Source organism: Ceratotherium simum, chromosome 12 (genome assembly GCF_057802395.1).
Source record: "Ceratotherium simum simum isolate JZ-2026a chromosome 12, ASM5780239v1, whole genome shotgun sequence".
NCBI classification, from domain to species: domain Eukaryota; kingdom Metazoa; phylum Chordata; class Mammalia; order Perissodactyla; family Rhinocerotidae; genus Ceratotherium; species Ceratotherium simum.
In genome coordinates, this window is record NC_141911.1 from 52,972,378 (window position 1) to 52,995,878 (window position 23,501).

The window sequence follows — 23,501 nt, forward strand, 5'->3', positions numbered from 1 at the left end:
TAACTGAATGAATGAAGTTTGATGCTTACATGGCTGTGTGCTTCCTTGGAAATAATGTATATGAAGAATTACTTTGTGCCATACCTGTTACCAATATTTTTATATAATTCTGAACTCTCCTATTCTGGCTGGCAATCGCTTTCTTTCTTGGTTACTTTTGAAAATTCCAGTACTTTAAAATAGTTTTTAAAAAATTAATCTCTACAAAAAATACCCAAAAAAATACAGTTCTCATATCCAGTATTCATATGAAAAGGAACACTGCAGTAAAAATACATAAGTAAAAGAATGCCGAGACTGTCATTATTTTAAACACAGTCTTATAGTTGTTTCTGGGTAGAGTTGAATGAAGCCCAAAAATATCATTTTGTTAACCTGCTTCTTCCATCTAGTGGCAAAAAGCAGTAAGAAACAACGTCCTAGAAAAACATCATGATCAAATGGTTCTAAACACCATTTCAGGAATTACTGATGGTGAGAATCCAACATCCAAGGTTTAAATTATAAGTATATAGCAATTATAAAAACAATAATTCTAGCAAATTGGTAATGTTCAGCTGAGGTAACTGTCAGAGCTACTTTAATTCATATGCATATTCGCACATTTTAACAAAGACTTCTGCTACATATGTAAAAGCATATATCACCCTGCATTAAATTGGGATGGATTTGTTTTGGTATACGTAATTATGTTTCTGGACCAAACTGTTGGATAACTATTTAGAATTCCATTATTTCCTCAGCTATAGGCACAGGGCTACTATGCTGTTATAAGTTTCAAGAAGTATAACTGAGAGTCACTAAAATTGACCTACCCCATTGGAATTACTAGTTAAAAACTTTTGCAATAATAGACAAATACTTTATGACCTGAGACAGGGGGTCAATTGGAGGGGGGAAAGAGGCAAAGTTTAAAAGAAGTACAAACAGCTGTTCTGCATTGTTAGAGCTGCTTCAAAGGCATTAATGAAAAATAACATGCAATGTACAGCATAATTGTGCGTTCTCTACACTCTCAAAGGCCATCAGCTTATCCCTAATACATGAGGCTTGACTGCCCTTCTAACACTTTCTGTTTGCCTCACTGCAAATGTAATTAATGTTTTAAAAGTTAAATGTGGGTTACGCAAAAATGAAAAACACATTCTCCAAGACAGCAAACTTTTCCCTTTCCCCTATTCAAGTGAGCCAGTTAACAATGTGTAATAGTAATATAAATCAGGAGTTGTTAAAGTTTGAAAATATATTAAGACTACCTAAGAGAAAATGTGAGCATTAGTGAATATCATAATTATTTCAAATTCAATATTCTTTATTAAAAGAAGACTAACTTTTTGTTTGTTTCCTAATTTTCAAGAACAGAAAAACCCTGACTTAATACCCTCAATCCCCAAAGTAAATTTGAGTACCGTAGGATTGGCTGTTCGTTTTTCTCCTCTCCATAGCCACCCTCCCGGTCAATGGAAGCAGGCTCAAGTTTTATGTTCTGCTACATATGAGAGAGAAGGAGGGGAAATGGGGCAATGACATAGAGGAGAGGGTGAAACAAAGAAGATGGGATCTTCCGGCAACTCCATCTGGGAAATCAGTGAGGCAGAAGGTGGTTCCCATTTCCCCAGTATTCTTGGCCAGTGTCTCTAGATCGGGCCAAGGAAAGGATGCCAATTAACTGGGAGATTGTTGGAGCCACTGTCACTGTTTAGATGTCCCAACAGCCACAAGACTCGAAGATTCAACCCCAATAATTAAATTGACCCAAACAATTGTTACCATAAGATGCTTGCAAGAGCCAGGATGGGGATGGAATCTGGTGGCCTGGCAGGACTGCTAGCACCTGTGGTGGAACCTAGCCGGGTACAGGTCATTTCATTTAGTTCACAGTCACGTGTCTCCACATTATACGCAACTGAAATGTGTGGGTCTCTCTTACAGTGTTATAATATGGTTTTACTAAAACTAGAAATGGGTATTTAAATTTTTCCTTCACAATGAACAAGTTCAGTTCCTCAGAAGCGAATTTTAGGCAAACTATATACATAGTCACTGGCCTTAATATTTTATTCATTATGTTTACCAGTTCTTTGACCTTGGGCAAATTATGTAACTTCTTTGTGCATCAGTTTCCTCATCCATAAAATAGGGATAATGATAATACCTATCTGATAAGGTTTTTATGAGGAACTAAATGAGAAAATGCACATAAGGTGCTTGGCAAATAGTAGGTGTTCAATAGACATGAATATTATTATTGACAGGGTACTGAATATATACCAAAAATGTTATAGTACCTTATCTTGCTTATAGTATAGTATCTAACACTTATTTATTTATGCTTGTAAAATAAATTTAAGAGTGCTCCCTTTGGTGCAAATATTTCCTTATCATAGCTTACTTTTGTAAATAGGCATGGTGATTTTTGTAAATAATTTTCAAGGCTGCCTCCAAGTCTTTGGTTAACCAATAAACAATTGCAATTAAAATTATGTCAATATTTGTGTCTTGCTTTTTGGAGTTTCTTAGAAAATCTTAGCTGAAAAGCTCAAGAGTAATGCAAGGGAACTTAAAAATATGTAATTTAAAACAAAAGAGGCAGATGAATGATAAAAAGAAAACATCTGCTAAAGAACGAAAAGTAGGAAGATAAATGACTTTAAACTTAACCTCTGAAGAACAGAAGCTATTGTGAATTTCTAGAAGTCTTTCAGCCTGTGTTTTTTATGCAGAGAATGAAAAAATGTCATTCTAAAGCACCCAAACAATTTTTCTATCCCATGTGACTCTGAGTTGGAGTGAGGCTATAATATGGTAAAAATTTTTTGTAAAAACGTATTTAGAGAACAAAGATATATTTTCACATTTGGATAGAATACGTTCAATACTAAAAGCCTATTCCAGATTTGAAACCTTATTCTTTGTAATTAAGGAAAAGGAAAGAAAGAAGGAACTGTTATAATTTGCACACAAATGCACCTGAGTTATGATGCCCACTCATCCTTGTTTACTCTTCTGAAGCCAATTTGTAATTATTAGTTGATCACCTATAACACGCAAAATACTTCTGAAGGATTCCCAAGATCACAAAAAATACAAGATAACTTTAAAATATTCTAGGCTCCTAGGTTCTTTGCATGTCACATACTTGCTTTTTCTTTCTGAGTCTATACGTGGTTTTAAATGAAATCAGGAGTAATAAATGTGCTCCAGTTTTGACTCAAACTACTGGACTTTAATGTAGAAATTTTTTACAAAACATCAAACCTCTCTGATCTACCCACACCACTCTAGATGTCCCATGAAACACAAGGTTTGATGCTGAACGTTCTTCAACAGTTCTAAATTGTTCTGCTAAGTATTCACTAGCAAAAGGGCTTCTGGGACCCAGCTTTCTTTCTCATCTTTTGAAATGAAATTCTTTTAGAAGTCTCTACAGGTGATTCTGAAAAAGTTTACCCCAACTCAACAACCATTGAAATGTAATCCTTTCACGATAAAACTTCATTTATCTGAAACTCTAATAATCAGAAATATTTACCAGTATAACTAATATATTCCATTCCTCTATACTATCTAATAGAAATTTTACTGTACCAATTTTATTACGAACATTTAGTGAAAAAGAAAAAAAAATACTCAAGCAAAATTTTCATAAGACAAGAAGAATTATGACCCTTCCTAACAAACAGTCGCTTCTCTGCAGGATTAAAAAATGATAAAAATGAGTCAAATATTTGTTGTAAAGAGCGGCACACAGGGCCTCCACAGCATGCCACAAGAAGACTTAGGATCAGGATCACCTTCATTTCTAAAAACTTAAAACAAAAATACATTTTGTACATTATTTATACCTTCACATATCTCATCAAGGCTAAAGCATTAAGTTTCATTATTTACTAGAAAGTTTATGACTAATAATATTTACTGTCCTTGGTTGCAAACGTTTATCGATAATGGTGACAGATCAGTGTGGTAATACATGGCCCGAACAAGGTGGCAAGACTGATATCACACAGCCTACCTCTGAGAAGGCCACTTATAGTCAATACAAGCAATGCTTACTTCTTTTAAGGTTGTTCTTAAAATATCATGAGAATGTTATTAATGGAGGGAAACTCTCTGTTTATCTTCTCATTATTTGCATAAGTCTAGAGAAGCATTTCAGCAACTCTTCACTTGCAATCAGCTGTTAGTTTTTAATATGACATTTGTTATATCCTGCACTAAAATTGGGAATAGATCTTCATTAGTTATTTTCATTTATTCAATATCATTTCTAGGGCTTACTAGATACAAAACATTCAGCTTATACAGTCGAGGGGAAAAGGCAAATTAGGAACAAATCACGTCCCCAAGAAGCTCACAATTTAGTTAGAGAGATAACTGAATAGATAAGACAAAATGCAGAAATGATAAAGTGCAATGAGAAAGACGTGCAGAGGGGAAGTTTTATGGAATTTTTGGAAAGAGATTTTACTGGCCACAGAACACTGAAGGTTGGATAGGATGTAGGCATGTTCTAAGGAAAAGGCTGTCATTCATTCATTCACTCATGTTTGGGCCAATTACTATAGTGGGACATTAATTTAAATTTGTTCACTCTGAGAGGAAACTGAAAAAAAAGGTATGGTAATGTCCTTCCCCACTAGCCAGAATTTGGCAGGTTATATGGTATCGGTCTGAACTTCCTCACTCCTGCATTGTAGGACCTAAAGCTGAAGTTCCCAGGAACCTAAAACTCAACCAACACCTCCAATGGTATTTGTGCATGTGTGTATGTGCGTGCCTGTGTATGGAAAGGAGATAAGACTAGGCTCAGAAGCATTTAAGTGGCCAACTTGTGGGAAGAGGGAGGGTTGGGAGAGTTTCTGAATGAAAACTACAGACAGAGATTTAGGGAAGTAGAGGATTATGTATGGAAGTGGAAACCCATGCTGCACTCCTATGCAGAGCCCTATGACAGAGCCTTTGAGTGGGTGAGATAGAAATTCGAGGAGGCTGACCACAAAGACAATAAAAGACTTTTGTGTCCAAGCTTAGATAGGAAGCAGTGGAGTCATGAGTTCAAGGGAACATCTTGGTTTGTACTATCAAAATATTATTGGTAATCCATGTTGCTGGAAGAATAGAGGACCCTTCCATAAATATTCTGCACTAAGCCAGACTCCTAGAACTCTTAAAACATCCTAGGAAGGGTGAAAAGACCCTTGAAACATGATTGATAGTGAGTTTCCTGCCAGGAATAGATTATCTGTTTTAATCTGTTTTAGATAATATTATATTATCTGTTTTAGATATTATCTGTTTTAGATAATAAAGAAATGTAATATTTTTTACCCAAGTTATAAAAGCAAAATTTATATCTGCTACATATTCAATTATTCAACAAATATGTGTCGGTTCCTACTGAGTGTCAGGCATGGTTCTGGGGAATATCTCACTTGGAGCTTATTTTATAACGAGGGAAATACATATAAAATAAACAAACAAATATTTAATATGTGAGGTGGTGATAAGTCCTATTAATAAAAATAAATCAGAGTAAGTAAAATAAAGAATGAACAAGAAAGAACTTGCTATTTTATACGACATAATCAGAGAAAGCCTATGTGATAAGCAACATTTAAGCAGAAATTTAAATTCAAATGAGGAAATTAGCCCCACAGATATCTGTGGAATGCGTGTTCTAGACAGAGTTAACAGCAAGCGCAAAGACCTTGCAGCAGGACTGTGCTAGGTATATTTAGGGAACAGCAGAGTTGATGAAGTTGGAACAGAAAATATGAGAGGAAGACTAGTTACATATGAAGTCTGAGAGATAAATGATTGTGGCCAATGGTTGAGATGGCAAGCCATTGGTATTGCCCAGCAGAGGTGTGGCATGATCTAACATTATAAAACATAGTCTCTGAACTTCTGCTTCTACCTAAGAAGGGGTAATTGCTATGGGACTTGCTATGGAACATGCCATAAATAACTAGAAAAATTGGATAAAATATGTGAAAGTCACTATTGTCAGATATTAAACAAGCAGTACAAGAAAATGGAAACAGAGTGAGCCCATAACTACCCTGGCTTTTGGTCTGGAAGCAATTTCTAGAACTCAGCACAGGGAGAGCTTTAAAAAGCCTCAAAGGGGGCCGGCCCCGTGGCTTAGTGGTTAAGTGCGTGTGCTCCGCTGCTGGCAGCCCAGGTTTGGATCCCAGGCGCGCACCGACGCACTGCTTCTCCGGCCATGCTGAGGCCGCATCCCACATACAGCAACTAGAAGGATGTGCAGCTATGACATACAACCATCTACTGGGGCTTTGGGGGAAAAAATAAATAAATAAAAATTATAAAAAAAAAATACAAAAAAAAAAAAAGCCTCAAAGGGATCAATCTGCAAGAGTAACAGGATGTCACTTCTGATGGTGGGTTATAAAAAGACTGCAGCTTCTGTCTTGGGTATGCACACTTCCTCTCTTACTCTCTTAGATTGCTTGCTCTGGGGGAAGCCAGTAGCCATGTCATGAGGCAGCCCTGTGGAGAGGCCCATGTGGTGTGGAACTGAGTGTCAACAGCCAGTTGAGTGAGCTTGGAAACAGATCCTCCTCCAGTCAAGCCTTCTGATGAGACTGCAGCCCCAGTCAACAGCTGGACTACAATCTCATGAGAGAACTTGAATGAGAACCACACAGTTAAGCCATTCCCAAATTCCTAACCCACAGGAATTGTGAGATAATAAATGTTTTAAGATGCTAATTTTGGGAGTAATTTTATGTGCCTCAATAGGTAACCATTACAATATCTAGGATAAAAATTTAACCTGAGGGGATTGACAGCAGATCAAACACTGCAAAGGAAAAGTTCAGTGAATGTGAAGACATAGCAACAGTAACTCTCCAAAACAAAGCACAGAGAGAAAAAGACTGAAAAAAAATAACAGAATCTCAATGACCCATGTGACTAAATCAAACAGTCTTGATTGAAGAGAGGAGGACATAGAAAAAGTATTTTAAAAATTAATGGCAAAAAGCTTTCCAAATGTTATTAAAACTATAAACTCAGAGATCCAAGCAGCTCAAAAAACACCAATTAAGATAAATACCAAGAAATCCATACCATGGCACATCATAAACATATTGCCAAAACCCAGTGATAAAAAAGAAAATCATGAAAGTGAGTGACCAAATAAAATAAGACACAGTACAAAGGAAAAATGATAAGAATATAGTGTATTTCATCAGAAACCATGCAAACAAAAAGGCAACAGAGTTACATCTTTATCATACTGAAAGAAAAAGTCAACCTAGAATCCCATGCCTAGTGAAATTTTCAAAAATTAATATAAAATAAAAACTTATGAGACAAAAAAATTCTGAGAGAAATTCTCCCAGAAGACCTATACTCTAGTAAATATTAATGGAAGTTCTTAAGGCAGAAGAAAATGATGCCAGATGAAAAAGAAATCTGAATTTCAAAGGAATGAAGAATGCTAAAAATGGTAAACATCTGTATGCTTTTCTCATTTTTAAATTTTTATAAAATATAATTGAATGATTCAAGCAAAAATAAAGATAATGTATTCTGGGTAGAAGAATAAAAGAATGTATTCTAGTTGTGGATTATATTGTGAATTCAAAGAGTAGAAGTTACAAAACATCTACTCTTTGAAAGACACATTTCAGAAAATGAAAAGGCAAGCCAAGCCACAGGCTGGGAAAAAATATTGGCAATACATATATTTGTTAAGAACTTGTATCCAGAATATACTTAACAAACAGCTCAATTATAAAAAGAAAAGCAAAAATGGAAAAATATTTGAACAGACACTTTACAAAAGAAAATGTATGAATGGCCAATAAGCACATAAAAAGATACTCAAAATCATTGGTCAGCCAAGAAATACAAATTAAAACCACACTGAGAAACCAGCACACCCATACTTGAAGGTCTAAAATTTAAAAGACTGACAATATCAACGTTGGTGAAAGTGTGGAACTAGAACTCTCACATTTTGTTGGTACTGTAAAATGGTGAAACCACTTTGCAAATAATTTATCATTTTCTTAGAAGCTAAACATACAGTTACCATATGATCCAATAATTTTGCTCTTAGATATTTACCAAAGAGAAATAAAAACTAATGTTTGCAAAAATACTTGTATACAAATATTCTTAGCAGCTTTATGCAAAATAGCCAGAAGTTGGATAACCCAAATGTCTATCAACAGAGGAATCAATAAATAAATTGTAGTAAATCCATATAATGGAATTCTACTGAGCAATAAAAAGGAATAAACTACTGATAGATGCAACAACATGGAAAAATTTCAAAAACATCATGCCAGTGACAGATTCCAGACACAAAAGACTGGAATCACAGGACATGATTATAATTATATAAAATTTCTAGAAAAGGCAAAACTATAGGGACAGAAAACAGATTCGTTATTGCTTGTTTTTAAGGGTGGAAGCAGAGATTGACTATGGACAGACACAGGAGACATTTTAGAGCCATCAAGTTGTACATTTAAAAGGAATACATTTTATTTTATGTAAATTTTACCTCAATAACGTTGCTTTTAAAAAGTAGATTCTGGCTTCTGTGTAGACAATGGACTGGGGGCCGGGGGGCAGGGCAAGAGGAGAAGCATGGAGACCAGTTCAAAGACTACTGCAATAATCCAGGGAAGATAATAGTGGTTTGGGGTAGAGTGGTAGCAATGAAGGTGTTATTCTGGATATATTTCAAGGGTGGAAATGATGGGATTTACCAATGGATTGGATTTGGGTCAAATGAGAAAGAAATTTTTGTCCTGAACTACAGGAAGACTTGCCATTTAAGACTTGGAGAATACCGGGCGTGGTGGCTGAAAGGAGTTCAGTTTTGGACAGGTAAATATGAGATGCTCATTAGACAACTTAGTAGCAGATATTAAGAGGTATATATGTTCAGGCACACATTAGGAGGATGAAGCTATACATTTGGGAATCATTTGCACATATATTGTATTTTAAATCACAATATTGACTGAGGTGACCAAAGGAGTGAATATATAGAAAGAAGTCTAAAGATTGAGCCTTGGCAAATCCCATTTTTAAAGCTTGAAAAGCGAAGGAACTAGCTAAGAAGAATCAGAAGGAGAACTGAGAAAGTGATATCCCTGAGACAAGTGAAGGATATCTAAGAGGAAATGACCAACATTGTCAAATTCTGATATATGAACAAGATGATGTCTAACAAGCTTATAATAAGGTAAAGGCAAATTATCTGAGATACCATTTCTCACCTATCACAATAGCAAAATCTTGAAAGTGTGATAACATATTCTGTTGGAGAAACTGTGGGATAACAGGAACTATCATACTTTGATGGTGGAAACGCAAATTTCCCTCTGGAGGGTAATTTTTTACTTTCTAGCAAAACTGTATATGCATTTGCTCTTTGACTCAGAAAACACCATTCCTAGGAATATATTCCAAAGATATATTGGCAAAAATACAAAAGTATTTGTGAAGTAAATAGTTAAACAGCAGAACAGCAATCTATCTTCTTTTTTTATATGGGGACATCCTGGGTAAAAAGAAAGTGACCCAGTCAAATCTCTTTGTAAACCCAATCATGACAAATTTGGCAAACTAATGATATTTCCTAGCAGGAGATTCCTTACCTATGGAATGCATTTAGCAGGATATATTTGGTTGGTTTAAGATTGCTTATGATAAAAACAAATAAACAAAACCTAGATTTGGATTTATGGGGTATGGGTCCTTAGAAAATGTCACTTAAGCAATGTAATAACCTGAATATGAAATGAAGATGTTTATTGACTAAAATATAGCCCCACTTTGGTGTTAAGTCCTGTAGTTGAAAACATGAGGCATATTGCCTTTGCTCTTTTTACAGGGGATATTTTCTAAGTCCACCCTTCACTCCATTTTAATTGGCTATGCTAAAATGAGAACCTTCAGAATTGCCTGAATCTTTCTCAATAGTAAACTTTAATCAATACAGAATTCCAGGAGGGTAACAATAGATCACTGTCCTAATTAAGAAAATGGTTGAGGTAGGAGTTTTGATTCCCACTAACTCCCTTTTTAACAGTCCTAGCTACTACATAAGGCAGAACATTCCTGAAGGTAAACAATAGACTGTCAAAGATCAAATGAGGTGGTTCCTCCGATTGCTTCAGCTACACCTAATACGGTGAAGACTATATAGGAAGTGCAACATGCCAAGGGAGCCTGGTATGCCATTATGCATCTAACTAATAATTCCTTCGTTTCAATCCCAAATTCAGAATCTCACCAGACACAGTTTGCATTTTCATGGAATGGAAATCAGAATAAATTTACTGTATTGCCACGGCAATAAATTTTCTTGCATATCACCATAATGGACTTGAACTTAATAACTATCAAGAGCAAGTCAGTGCGTTACATAGATGCTATCACGCTAATTGACTCAGAGGAAGATGGTCAAGAGGAGTTAAGGATCATAGTCGCCTTTATGACAAATAGAGGATGGCTGATAAATCCAGCTAAAATCCAAGTCCAGCCCAATCTGAGAAATTCCTGGAGCAACCAGAGACATTCTTCAAACTGTGACAAATAACATATTCTTTCTAACAGACCCTTGCAAAAAGCAAGAAACTCACAGCTAAGAGGGCTATTTGAGTTTTGGCAAAATCACATTGCTCCTATAAGAATATTGTTAGCCCATATCACAAAGTCATCAAAAATAAACCTTATTTTAAGGGGGGTCCTGAGGAGAAATAAGCATTAAAAGATTTACAGAGGATGGTGGCACAGGGAGCCCCAATAAAACCTCATGATCAGACTGCTCAGATTATGTAAGAATATTTGCCTCCTAGAAAATATACAGATATGAAGCCTTTGGGAGAAATCAAATAGGGCTACTCAGCAAAGACCTCTTGGATTTGGACTTGAAAACTAACTGAGGCAGCTGTTCATTAAAGCCTATTTGAAAGACAGTTGCTACCTTGTTACTGGGTATTGGTCAAAACTGCCCCCACGACAGAAGGGCATCAAATAATTGAGGCTAGATATGAATCATGCCTTGGATGACACTGGAGAGACACTGAATAGGGAAGGGGCAGCACAGCAAGGCTCACAGCAAAGCTGACCAAAAGGACAAGCTATACGGAAGAGTGCACTAAGATGGGAAGTTCAGGGGGAGTACACGAGCAGGTTGCTCACAGAGCCAATGAGAGAGCCCTCCAAGGATCTCCCTTCCCCACATTGCTCTGTGGTTCAAACCCTGTGATTCTTTTCCACCCAAGACAAAGCAGCTGCCTGGTTTACTGATGGGAGTTCCTGACTTGAGGGCCTTGTTACTGTTTGGAAATTGGCAGCTATGTGCCTTACTAATAGAAAAAACAATGAGAGGAGAAAGAACAGGCAAGTCTACAAATCTGGCAGAGTAGAGAGCTGCTAGTTTAGCAGTGGGAGAAGAATCAAGCTCTTGATCTCAGAGGAGTATTTGGATATTTATAGACTTTGGGCTATAGTCAATGGCAAATGGGTCCTAGATCACCAGACGATTGAGAATACCCTTATGTGACACCAATTAAGGAAATCTCTGTGGGAATTAAGAAGAATTAAAGAGGGTCATGTGGACGTTCACAAAAAAAAATCTAGTTCCAACTCAGAAAGGAGACTGGAATGCTAAGGCAGATGATTAACCAGATTCCTGAGCGAGCTGCCTGGCTTCTTGAAACCAGCACATATACAGGTTCAGATACAGCAGCAACCTGTGTCTTCCCTAGCAGGGGTAAATGTTACATAATGACACGTAAAAATGTGTGCTATAATATCTGGAACAAACCAAATGGGATCCAAAATTTATTGAACAATGGACTCTAGTCACCACTCCTATGATGAGGAATGTGATATATGAGAAGAAGTCATTTCTGTTGGGAAGGAATACAATGATCCTGAAATACTAACTGATATATAGGGTGTCAAACACTATTTTAATCTCTCTGCTACAGCTATATGGTATAACGAAGAATTTGTAAGTTTATTTATACAATCAAATAAAAAAGCAAGTTCTATGTAAACAATGATTCCCCAGGATGAGAAAATATTTTGGGAAGCTGAATTAAATCTCCCAATAGATGTAATACTTATGGAAGCTGACTGGCCAGAGAAGACAATAAATTTGGCCTTAGAAAAATTATATATTCAAGTAAAATGCTTTCATCAACACATTATAGAAAGGTTCAAAAAATGTGGGTAAAGGAGGAAAAAGAGTAAGTGAATTGATGGAAATTTAAAAGACCTGTGAAGTTTTGTTAAGCTATTGGTCACTGTTAAGCTATTTTGTAGAGGCAATTCTTACCTCTTACTAATTGCTGGCCTGTGATCTGTTTCTCTCAAATTACCAAGGGAACATTCTCTGGGAAAGAAAAAAAGACAGATGTCCCAGTCTAATCTTCGTGTAAACATGCTGATAAATGACTTCTTTAGGCTAAAGATTTTTGTTAGCAGGAGTGTCCCTATCTGTGGAATTCTCTTAGCAAGATTGTCCCTACAATCTATGGATTTATAAGGCATGGCTCCCGGGAAAATGTCACATAAGCCTTTCACCAGTCAAATATAAAATGGAGATGTTTTGTAACTTAAACAATCCCCCTTTGCTATGTGAGGTCACAACAAACCTCATTTAAAGACCTCATATATTACTGGCCAGAGAAGGTGTTCAAAGCAGAAAGGAAGGACCAAGGTAGCCGCTTAGAATGGACTAGATTTCTCTCTGATTCACCTGAGTATTCTGATTGTTTATATCCTTTAAATTATTAGTAAATCTGGGTAAGACCCCTTATTCATGTCTAATATGACAGTGCAATTCTTTCTGTTAGCTCCAGTATGCTAACATTTATATCTAAGAAGGAAGAAGAGGATATGACTATTTATATTTATTTGCTTATACTAAAAAATAGAAGCATGAATTAGAAGTTTTGTTAATGGTTATCTATAGGGGGAGGGATGTAATGGGTTAGAAGGAATTAGAATAGAGGCCAGACTTCTCTGAGTATGTCTTGATTTGTAGATTTCAATTTGGAACCTCATAAATATTTAAAATTTTTTTAAAAATTCCCAAAAAGTGAAAATGAAATGAAACCAATAAATCCGTGTATTGAGTTTGCTGGCATAATACATAGACAGAAACTACTTTCAAGTGACTTTAAATGCAAGAATTTGGCTGTATATCCTTGGTGGGATATATTCTAAAGTACAAAGAATAGCAAACACAAAAATTTTATACCCTTTAAATGCTTTTCAGTAATCTCATTGTTGTTGATAGAACTATTTTATTCATAGTCTGTTGTGTGTATTGTGGGAAAAAATGAAAAATTATGCTGAAATCATTGAAAACCAATTTGGGTCATGTTAGAAGGGAAACAGATGTAAGATGTATAACATTAACTAGGAAGTATCAATATGAAATCATGAAGTATTTTCTCTTTAAAAGGACTAGAAAAAAATGCCCAACGCATTAGAATGGGCTTTCCTAATGTCCAAACAGTGGTCTCTAAATTAATCATTTCCACCAAGAGAAACCAAGACTTACTAGAGAAATGGCAGCTCTTTGCCTATACCAGGCAAAGTCCAAGATGAGCCTGAAACATCTTATATCAGAGAGTAAATAAGTTATTAAAGACAACTAAGGTCATGTCAAAAGACTTAGAAACCAACATAAAGAGATTCCCACTGGCCAAAATGGAACACATAATCATCAATGAGAAAACTGCAATGGATTGATACACATAAAGTATTTTTAAATCCTTGAGTTCAAAACAATACTTTTAAAAATCTCATTGGTCATCTTTGGAGATTGCTAGAGAACCAATTTTTCAGAAAACTGCTAAATAAAAAAAAAGAACCAAGTATTTATCCTGCAAAAAAAGTGCTTCTTGGTATCCAAATAGTTGAATTGGGATAATATTTTTTATAGAAGTATTCCAGCCAAGAACTATGGAAGTAATGACAAAATTGGGTTATTGACATTTTACAAGCCCTAATGAATCCATGGATTTAGGCAATGCTCACCAATGGCTTCTAACATCACAAAATGGAGACAATCAGACATTATGATCTCCTGATAGAAGAATACAACACCATCTATGAAATATTCTTGCCAAAAATTCAACCTGAATGTTATCAAGCTTCTAGATGTAATTCACAGAAAATACAGGAGACAGATGAAAGAATGGGAATACAATTATCAAAATCCAGACTGCAGAAAACTCTGTAATTTTCTAAAATATGAGGAGATACCTAGAATAGTGTCATAAATCATTGAGCATTTTCTCTTGTGCCAGACTGTGTGGTTTGTCACTGTAAGACCCGTAGTGCCCACAGTCATTTTGTATACAGAAACAAAAGCTGTCTTTGGATGAAGACGACCTACAAGATGGCAGAGCAAGGAAACCACATATAAATGGAGTTGGAAAACGGATGCCACAGTGAGATTGTCAACCTCAACATCAAACTTCAAGAAGTCTGCCATACTTCCTTCTATTGTTTAAGCTGGTTTGAGTTGAGCTTACTATTACTTGTAACCCAAAGCATCCAAATACAGATTAGAAAAGGAGCTACATACTGTGAAAAGGGACCACTTTCAATGAATGTATTTAAAATTTGAGGCTATATCTATATATGCAAGTCCTATCTATCTATGTAACTCTCTAGCTAGCTATCATCTGGTGTGTTTTTTTCAATTTATAACAATTTGATTCAAAATCAAATTGAAGAGTAAATTAGATGGCTGGCTGTATTTCCTTCCTCAGTTTTTAAGCTGTGTAAGAGACATGTTTGAGTTGAGGTTCCCCTCAAAATCTCCTCCAGTCACTAATCATTGAGAATATTTGGATATTAGCTAGTTACCCAAAAGATATATTGTGAACAACTGAAGTGTTTAAAGTTTGTGTTCTGTAAACACTCTAAATTGATGGATTTTGAACTTTTGTGACTAGATCCAAAATAAGAACAAACTCTTGAAACAATAGACACATTTAATAAATGTGATGCACTCTGATGTTCTCAATTCTACTTAATTATTTGTGGGTTACAGCCCACTATTAGATTCAAGAAGATGGTCCTCTCAGAAAGGAAAAAAGATGCATTATCACTGTTGCAAACAGTAAAATATTAAGGACGGGAAAGCAGACATTCACAACCTTTAGCTTTTCTTCATGAGCAGACCATACGGTCACTGAGAATAAATTACTGCTAAATTACTTCAGTTTCTGATATTTGGAGATAAAAGGTTATTATAGTTATACATAACTATAACTATAATTGCAAGTTACTCGAGGGTATGAAGTTTGGTTGCCAAAGTTTTCATATCCTCTGAAGCTTGCCTTTTGATCTTTGACAAAAACCAAGTTAGTAAAAGCATTTATTACAGATGCAGCCTGGTGTTTCTTCCTCTCTGATATTCTACTACACTATGATTCATTCCCTAATCATGATAAATCCTAAGAGACTTGCATTAAGATTAGCCACCACTAAAGTACACCCGCTGCAATGACAATTTTCAGGTGTGACAGTGCTGCAATAAATGATACCCTAGAGGTGCCTGGAAAAAAAATGTGTTTCTCTCAGCAAGTGGCTTACTAATAAGAAGTGGCTTGAACACTCATCTTCTCTGTGAGTGTACCACATAAAAATGAAGGGCTTATGAATCTTTTTTTTTTCTTCCATGTTATTTTTATTTATAGAATCAATGAGGAAAAGATCTTGGTTCAATAGCTTTATTTTACAGATGAGTAATCTGTAAGAGAGGCAGACTCAGAGAGACAGGAGCATAGTTGACAAGTGTCCAGTCTCCAGAATCAAACTCCTTAGGTTCACACCCACTGCTCTTTAGCTGTATGGTCTTCGGCAAGACATTTAATCTCTGGAGGTCTCAGTTTCTTTTTTAAAAATAAGCATTCCAAGAATATATGACTCTCTTTGATGTTACTGTCAAAATTAAATGTTAAGTTCCTGAATGGTTCCTAAAAAATAATAAGTATTCAATAAGTATTAGATATTTTAATACTTTTATTAGTATTAGATATTTTTATTAGTATTAGATATTAGAATAAGTATTATATATTTTAATACTTTTACTGGTCAGGCAATTAGAAGAAAAGCCAGGATTATTGTAGGAATACAGGACACATGGTGTTTCTACAGTATATACCAAAGCTTACCACTTGTGGTATTAATTATGTTTTTTCTTCAGGATATTTTTTCAAAACTCATTCAAAAACATATCTTTGTATTTAGCACAATTGTTACTTCCTGGAATGCTTCCATTTATAGTTTGGTTTTCTACTTCAGCAAAGCTATCTCTTCAAAAGATGTACTCCAGGTACTGCAGTGCCTTAGGGCATTATTAGAAACACGGCTTTCAGTGTACTATTGAGTCAGAAATACCGCTTAACAGATATTTCAGGTGATAGGCTGCCATCAGAAAATTAGTTTTTACTAAACTCTACATTCTCTGTGAATTTTTTGAGTATAAAGTAAAAAATTAACATAAAAATACCACAGCTTTCTCAATAGCCAATAGTGTAATTATATATTATTATAATTCATACAAATAGTAAAGTGAAACATCATTTGACAATATTTTCTACTATTTCCTCTTTAAATTACACATTAGATTTATAAATATCAGCATAAAATTTACCCATGGATCCCATTATATGGAAAATAATATTTTAATTACTACCTATTTATCATGAAATCATAAGGTGAAATTTGTACAGACACCTCCCACTTTTCATAGATTAATAACTTCTGGTTTCTTATATTCCTAATACACGCGTCATCACCACTCTAGTGATGACTCTTTTTACTATTCCTTACATGAAAAATGATAGCTGGTGATAATAAATGGTCATAATCAATTGTATAAGTTCTGCTTTCATAGAACAAAATTAGGACAAGATATGATCAAAAAATGGATAGTGCCCAGGAACGATAATTTAACAAAAATATGCTCCCCATACATATATCTTCAATTAGAATATTTCTTATGTAGATGTACTCATTTAAAAATGCAAATGCTACCTCTTGGACTTGAAAAACCTTCAAAAATCCCTAGTGTAAATTACACTAATGAGGTAAATGAGTCAATACCTAGTAAAATCAGCACTCATGAAGTAAAATTTTTGACTGTGATGAGGACTAAAGGAAGAATTGGGGGTGGGTAGAGAGAACTGGAAAGAATGGAAACTTGGGACAGAAGGAAGTGGGAAGACACTCATGTTTAGGAGCCAGAAGCAGTAGCAGAAGTGGCCAGAGGAACTCTGAAAGAAATTCTATTTAAAAATCAATGCTTATTGACTGTGTACTATGTAAATAATATTTTGGTATAGGCACTGCTGGAACTAGAATAAATTAATAAGACATGGTTCCTTTCCCTTTCTGTCTACTATCTGTTTCATCTAGGACACTGAAAGTGGCTTGTGTGACAGGAAAAAAGTCTTTGTTGCAGGTTGCTGAAGTCTGAGTTATGATTTTGGGAAAAATGAGAACTCTTTAATTTCTTAAATATAGGCCCATTTTCCCAGTCAAAACTAAACAGTCTTGTCTCTCTATTCTATTTTCCAATAAGAATAAGAAGGTAAAAGACAAAGATGAAGAGATAGGAGGAGAGAAAGGTGATGTATAAATGTGTTTCCACCTCCTTACTTCCCCTAATTAAAACCAATATCATAAAGAAAAATATTTTAGGATTTTCCCTGCACACGAAATTTTTAAATATATTCTCTAAGGTTATTAAATCCAATAAACAATTAACACTGAATGCCTACTAGGTACTGAGCTCTGTGCTATTTTGCGTAGACATAGGCCCTTTAGAATTAACAAAGAGTCGTATAGATAAATAATTACAATATAATGTACTTTAGCTTGGGTTCCCCCAAAAAGCAGAGCCTGAGAAAAGGGCTGTGTGCCAGTCATTAATTTTGGAATGTGATCCTACAGAATGAGAATGGGGATCTTGGGAAAATTACATAGGATAAACAAATATAAGGTTGTGTTTTGAGCTGATCACTGCTGTAGGCAACCGAAGCTTAGTCCATTGGGGACCCTTGAGGAACTATATGGAATGCACCTCAGAATTGTCTGCCCAAAGGATAGAAGATAGAAGTATTTATCCACCAAATCCCGTCCCCATTTGGCCAAGGATGTTAATTTCCTCAAACTTGCAAGTTTGCACATATGTCAGAACAGCTGAGCAGATTTCCACAGGTGTTCCATGTAGCTGAGGTATCAGAAAAGTACCAAGGCAGAAAGCAAGAGATATGTGGTACAACTGAGGTTAGGTGCTATCAAAGAGTGAAATAGTTGGACTTAAAAGGTGGTCTGAGAAGACATGAGGTAGGACACAAGAGCTATCCAAAACAGTCTATTTCTTGTAGCATTCAGAGCCACACATATTCTATATCGAGTCCAATCTATCACATAGTCTTCAATGTAGTGGCTAGCCACCACATAAAGACTTAATGCAAATATTTAGTGGAACAAGCTACAGTCTCCACTGCTGCAAAATTTCATGTCTATAACCGACATTTATCTTCTCCCTCCTCCACCACAAATTCTTACTTCCTTCACATTTGGCCAAGCTATTCAGTGGGTCTGGGTTGTTTGAGAGATGAGGCAATCCAGACCTTCATCCTCAAAGGGTCAGTGTCCTTAGTTGCTTTTCTTTGTCAGGCTGTCATTACTACAGTTGCCATTTAAGGTTATCACTTGACATGGAAACACCAAGAGACATCCCAATGGATCCCCTAAGAAGGACATACTCTATCCTGCCTCCATTAAAGCTGTAACTCTAGCTCTTCATGGTAGCCAGGGTCAATAGCCCCTCCAATGTCATGATTTATTTGCCTGATGAATTGCTAGCACAAAGAGCCATTCTGACTAGTAGGTTTTCATAGCTTCAGGTTCAGTAGAACACTAACTGGGTCCCACTGTGGAAGGCTTCCAACTTTACCTCCAATCCAGAAGAGCCCATAGTCACATCCTTGTGAGTGATATAGAGGGTTGTCAATTTCTACCTTCAGGTTATTGGATCATAGGTTCAGTGCAAGTACTACATGCTGAAGAACAGCAGCCCAACCTTACAGGGAGCTGTCTCTGAACTTGTATTTAGTTAAGCCTTTATTAGGCCATTTCATCATTCTATTTGGCTGGCTGCTTCCATGTGATGCAGTATATGGTAGGATGATGCAGCAGATGTTAAGATTAGTTGATTCCATGGGAATGCACCTATTTTCATATCTCCTCTACCATAAAATGGGTCACTTGGTCTGAGGTGAGACTATATAGGATCCCATGTCAGGAAATCAGGCATCCTATCAGCTTTTTAGATGATGGTGCTGGCAGAGGCACAATAGGCGTGGAAAGCAAATCCAAGTCTGGAGTATATGCTGATCACAGCACAGATGAATTGTTGTCTTTCTCAAATAGGAGTCTGATATAATCAACTTGCAATCAAGTGACTGGCAAGTATCCTCAAGAAACGGTACCATAACAAGGTCTTGGCATTAGTCTAAGCTGCTGAGATTTTGAGCATTCAAGAGTAACAGTCACTAGTTGAAGCGCGGTGAGAAGGAATACATGCAATTGGGCCCGTGCATAGCCCCTATCCCAGTCAACATAGTTGATCTGTTCATGGATCCATTGTGCAAGCTCTAGAGTGGCTGAGGACAGACACTGGCTGACATTCACTGGGTAAGTCACTGTGTTCACCTGGTTGTTCAGGGTCTCCTCTACAGTGGATCTGCTCTGGCGGGAATTACTGTGAAATATAAAGATCCTCATGCCTTGTGCCCATTCCCTTAAGTCTACCCACATGCCTCTTTCCCAAACTTCTTTACCTCCAAACTTCAAATCTTGCCTCAACCAACTAGCCAAACCATTTGCCAGGGGTCTTTAAATATTTGTACCTAAGGATATTTCTCCACAACACAGTGAATGACAAAGTAGATTGTTCACATATCTGCCCACTGGAAGGCTTTCCCTTCACTACTGTTATTCAGGGCCTTTCCTGAGTGGGTCTGTAGTGTGGCAAGAGTTCACTTTCATCCAGTACCAACACATTAAGGTAACCCTTCAGGCTTGGCTCTTTTCCTCCTTTGTCATTTGGCTGTAGAGATCCTCCCCTGAAGCCATGGGTGTAAGTTGAGGGAAAGGCCTCAATGCCACAGAGGTAAGTGACGTGGGATTCTGGGACACCTATTCATACAACTTATTTGTGCCCTCTGGATCTGCTCAGACCTGATCCTGAAAGTAGTATTTCCATCATACGATGGATTGTTGCTATGTTCTCTTGATCGTATGACTTGGTAGATCTGATAATACCTATCTCATGATAGGTAGCTCTTGTCACACAGTCACTTGTATGCCCCATGGTCAGGTGCTCAGGCTTTACTAGAATGCAAGAGTATAGTAGGAACTTCTTTTCAAATAGTCTTAGCTACAGAAGGCATGCCCTTGTTCCAGAAACCTAAAGAGTCTGCACTATATCTCTCCTATTGGGGCTTTCCAGAGACTCTACCCCATATCCTTATTCACCACAGACACCTTTAGCATTATCAGATCTACTGGGTGACAGGGCCAATTTTACCATAGCCAAAACCACTGCAACAATCTCTCTTGCTCCTGGCAACGACCTTGGGGGGTAGGAGGATGGACCTACTGGACCTAATAGGAGATGTTCTTGGCCAGGACTCCTTTGATCACCTGGCTTCCATATGCCCCATTCTAACAGAAGGCCATAATGGCAATTCAGGTCCCTTACTATCAGTGTCAGCTCAATCACTGAATTCACTGAATTCAACAGTCCCCAAATGTCTTAGTAGTCACATTTCTTCAGACTAAAGTTATTCTGATTAAATGGCCACAGATCTGTCTAGGGAAGAATTAGGAGAATATTTATTGTATATTCTTGGGGTGACATTGCTGGTTATTTTATCAAGGGGATCCAGCTTCTCTTTCAATCAATTGGCTCTGGGTCTGAAAACTGGATTAGATCTACAAAAAGTGTGACAAATCAAAATGATCTATTCTAAGAGCTGAAAACAGCCTTCTGTTCACCAGCTCTCAATTTTTTTTCTGGTATACAAGTCAAGTTGGCTGGCTACCCATATCACCCTTAGTACACCTTGGACTATTAGCCATAGTCATGGATATTTGATGTTAATACACTCTGATTGCCACTCCAGCCTTGTTGTTCATTACAGTAATTACATTCACATGGCTTCTGTTAATTAGTGTCTCCATAGGAATCTGATATTCTGGAAACTTATCATATTCATCAACACTAGACATCCCAGTTCTATGGCAACATTGTCTACTCAGTCCCGGGCCACAGAGGCTATCTATAGTTACCTAGGTCATCACTGAGTTCCTCAAGAATAATGGTGCTCCCCTCTAAGTCTCTTCTCTTCTATTCCCCTCCTAGTGAACACAGTCAGATGCTGGGTTCTCTGGTCTCATATTACATTCTACATTTATATTCTAACATTATCATATCTCCAAGCTATTGACCTTTCCTCAATGCTCCACCAAGGCAATTTTAGTATTTCTGCCTCACATACTATAAGCCGCCATTATATCTAACTTCAAGAAGTCACCTCAGCAGCATATTAAGATAACTTTCAGGTGTCCTTGTCAAGATGTTGGGCCCCAAGTTTAATATCCCATGTCAATCAAATTTTTCCCTTTCCAGCCATATATACTGCCTTCTCTAGTAAAATAACTAGATCCACTCCAACATGTGCTCCCCTGGTTCCAGGTCCTGTACCCTTTCAGTGTGCACGATACTTCTTCCCACAGCATGTAGTTACTACTTCCACTGTCTCCTGAGCTGTGCTGCAATCCGACCCTCATTTTCAGTCTGATGAGATGGCATATTTTGAGAACAAGTATTATTTACAATGCACCTGTCTCAGGTGAAGTTTTTTTGGGGAGAGTGTCTAGGCAAGTTGAGGATGATTGCTTCTAACAAGGGTGAGGGATCTGCTTCTACCAGCCCAGAGGGTGAAGGGAAATCTGGGGTTGAAGATATGCCAGAACAGGCTCATCCACATAAATGTCCCCATCCTAGGTCTCAGGGGCCCACCTTTCCTTATGAGGCCCCTCATTTCAACATAGGAGACCTATCAAATCTGGGCATTCAGTCTCCTTTGTAGTGTAGCTACCCTTACCATTAGCTTCATTTTCCACACTGTCTGCCCTTCAGCTGCTGGAAATAGGGCTTATTCATATTGTTGCCGTGCATCTTTCTGATGCTCACATTGTGCCTTGAGTTTGTAGTTGGCAATTTTCCTTTTTCAAGGCTTCTAAAGCCTTTCTCAAAAAGCAGTCAACTCCACCTTCAAAAAACTCCAGTGTTCCACAATAGTTATATCAGACAGTCCAGTGCAATTGTTGTCTAGGTGGGGAGACAGAGTCCTGGTGCTTCCTACTCCACCATATTCCTAGAATCCTCTCCAAATTGTCATTTTTTATTAATGGAGAAATATCAAATCAAATTACTGCAATGTCAGAATTGTTAAAAAAAAAGCAGTCAACTCCACAGTCCTTATTATTACCAATGCCTCTATGTGAAGTGCTGTCACTTACACTGATGTTTGACCCTGACCAGCTCCTCAAGCCAGTCTACCACCAGCGAAAGTCTTAGTAACTGTGATGTTACAGCAGGGTCATCACCACCACCAGTGGGGTCCATATCACTGAATGCCCCATGAGTGATACAGTTCCTGATTCCCATCCTGATGGGCTACTTTCTAGGGCCACTTCAGATAACAATTGACTTAGCCTGGGTTCCCCATAAAGCAGACCTGGGACAAGGGCTTACATGTAGGTTGATTTTGGTAAAGTAATTCCAAACAGGAGTAAGGAACTAGGAAGAGCAAATCAGGAAATGAGGGAAAGGCAATATAAGGCGTGTTATTAGTTGGCCACTGCTGCGGGCAACTGGAGTTTGACCCCTGTAGGGACCCTCTGAGGAGCTGTGTGGAAGGGACCTCAGAACTGTAACCTGAAGGATGAAAGAGAGGAGTATTTACCCACTGACTCTCATCCTCCTTAGTCAAGAGCTGCCCCCTGGGGCGTTAGTTCCCTCACATATCCAGGGTAGTTTAAGTATGATGTTGACATAAATAATTCCTAATCAATCTATAAAGCAAAAGTGGGATGAGTTTATTATATGAGCTAGTTTTGAGGATGATAGCCCAGGAGAAAATGACCTTCACCAAGGAAGGAAGCACTCCGAAGAAGCGAGCTGTACAGAGTGCTTGTATAGCATCTTGGAACAAAGAACATACATCACATATGACAGGAATATCTCCTTCACTACTGTCATGAGATGCTTTGCTAGCACAGCAGGCCAGTGGTCACAAGATGAGCACAACACTCAGTAATTAATCTTTAGTTTCTGGGAAGAAATATTAACTAAAATGGAATGCTGATATGGGGGAGGCATACAT

General features: G+C 37.1%; 1 protein-coding gene across 1 annotated transcript in view; it reads right to left on the minus strand.

Annotated features, from left to right (window-relative positions):
- Positions 1–15,741: 15,741 nt before the first annotated feature.
- C12H4orf33 (chromosome 12 C4orf33 homolog) overlaps positions 15,742–23,501 on the minus strand; it is a 31,709-nt gene continuing 23,949 nt past the window's right edge. Inside the window, exon 9 of the mRNA XM_087437621.1 lies at positions 15,742–16,007. The gene's annotated coding sequence lies outside the window, so the exon portion shown is untranslated. The remainder of the gene's footprint in view (positions 16,008–23,501) is intronic.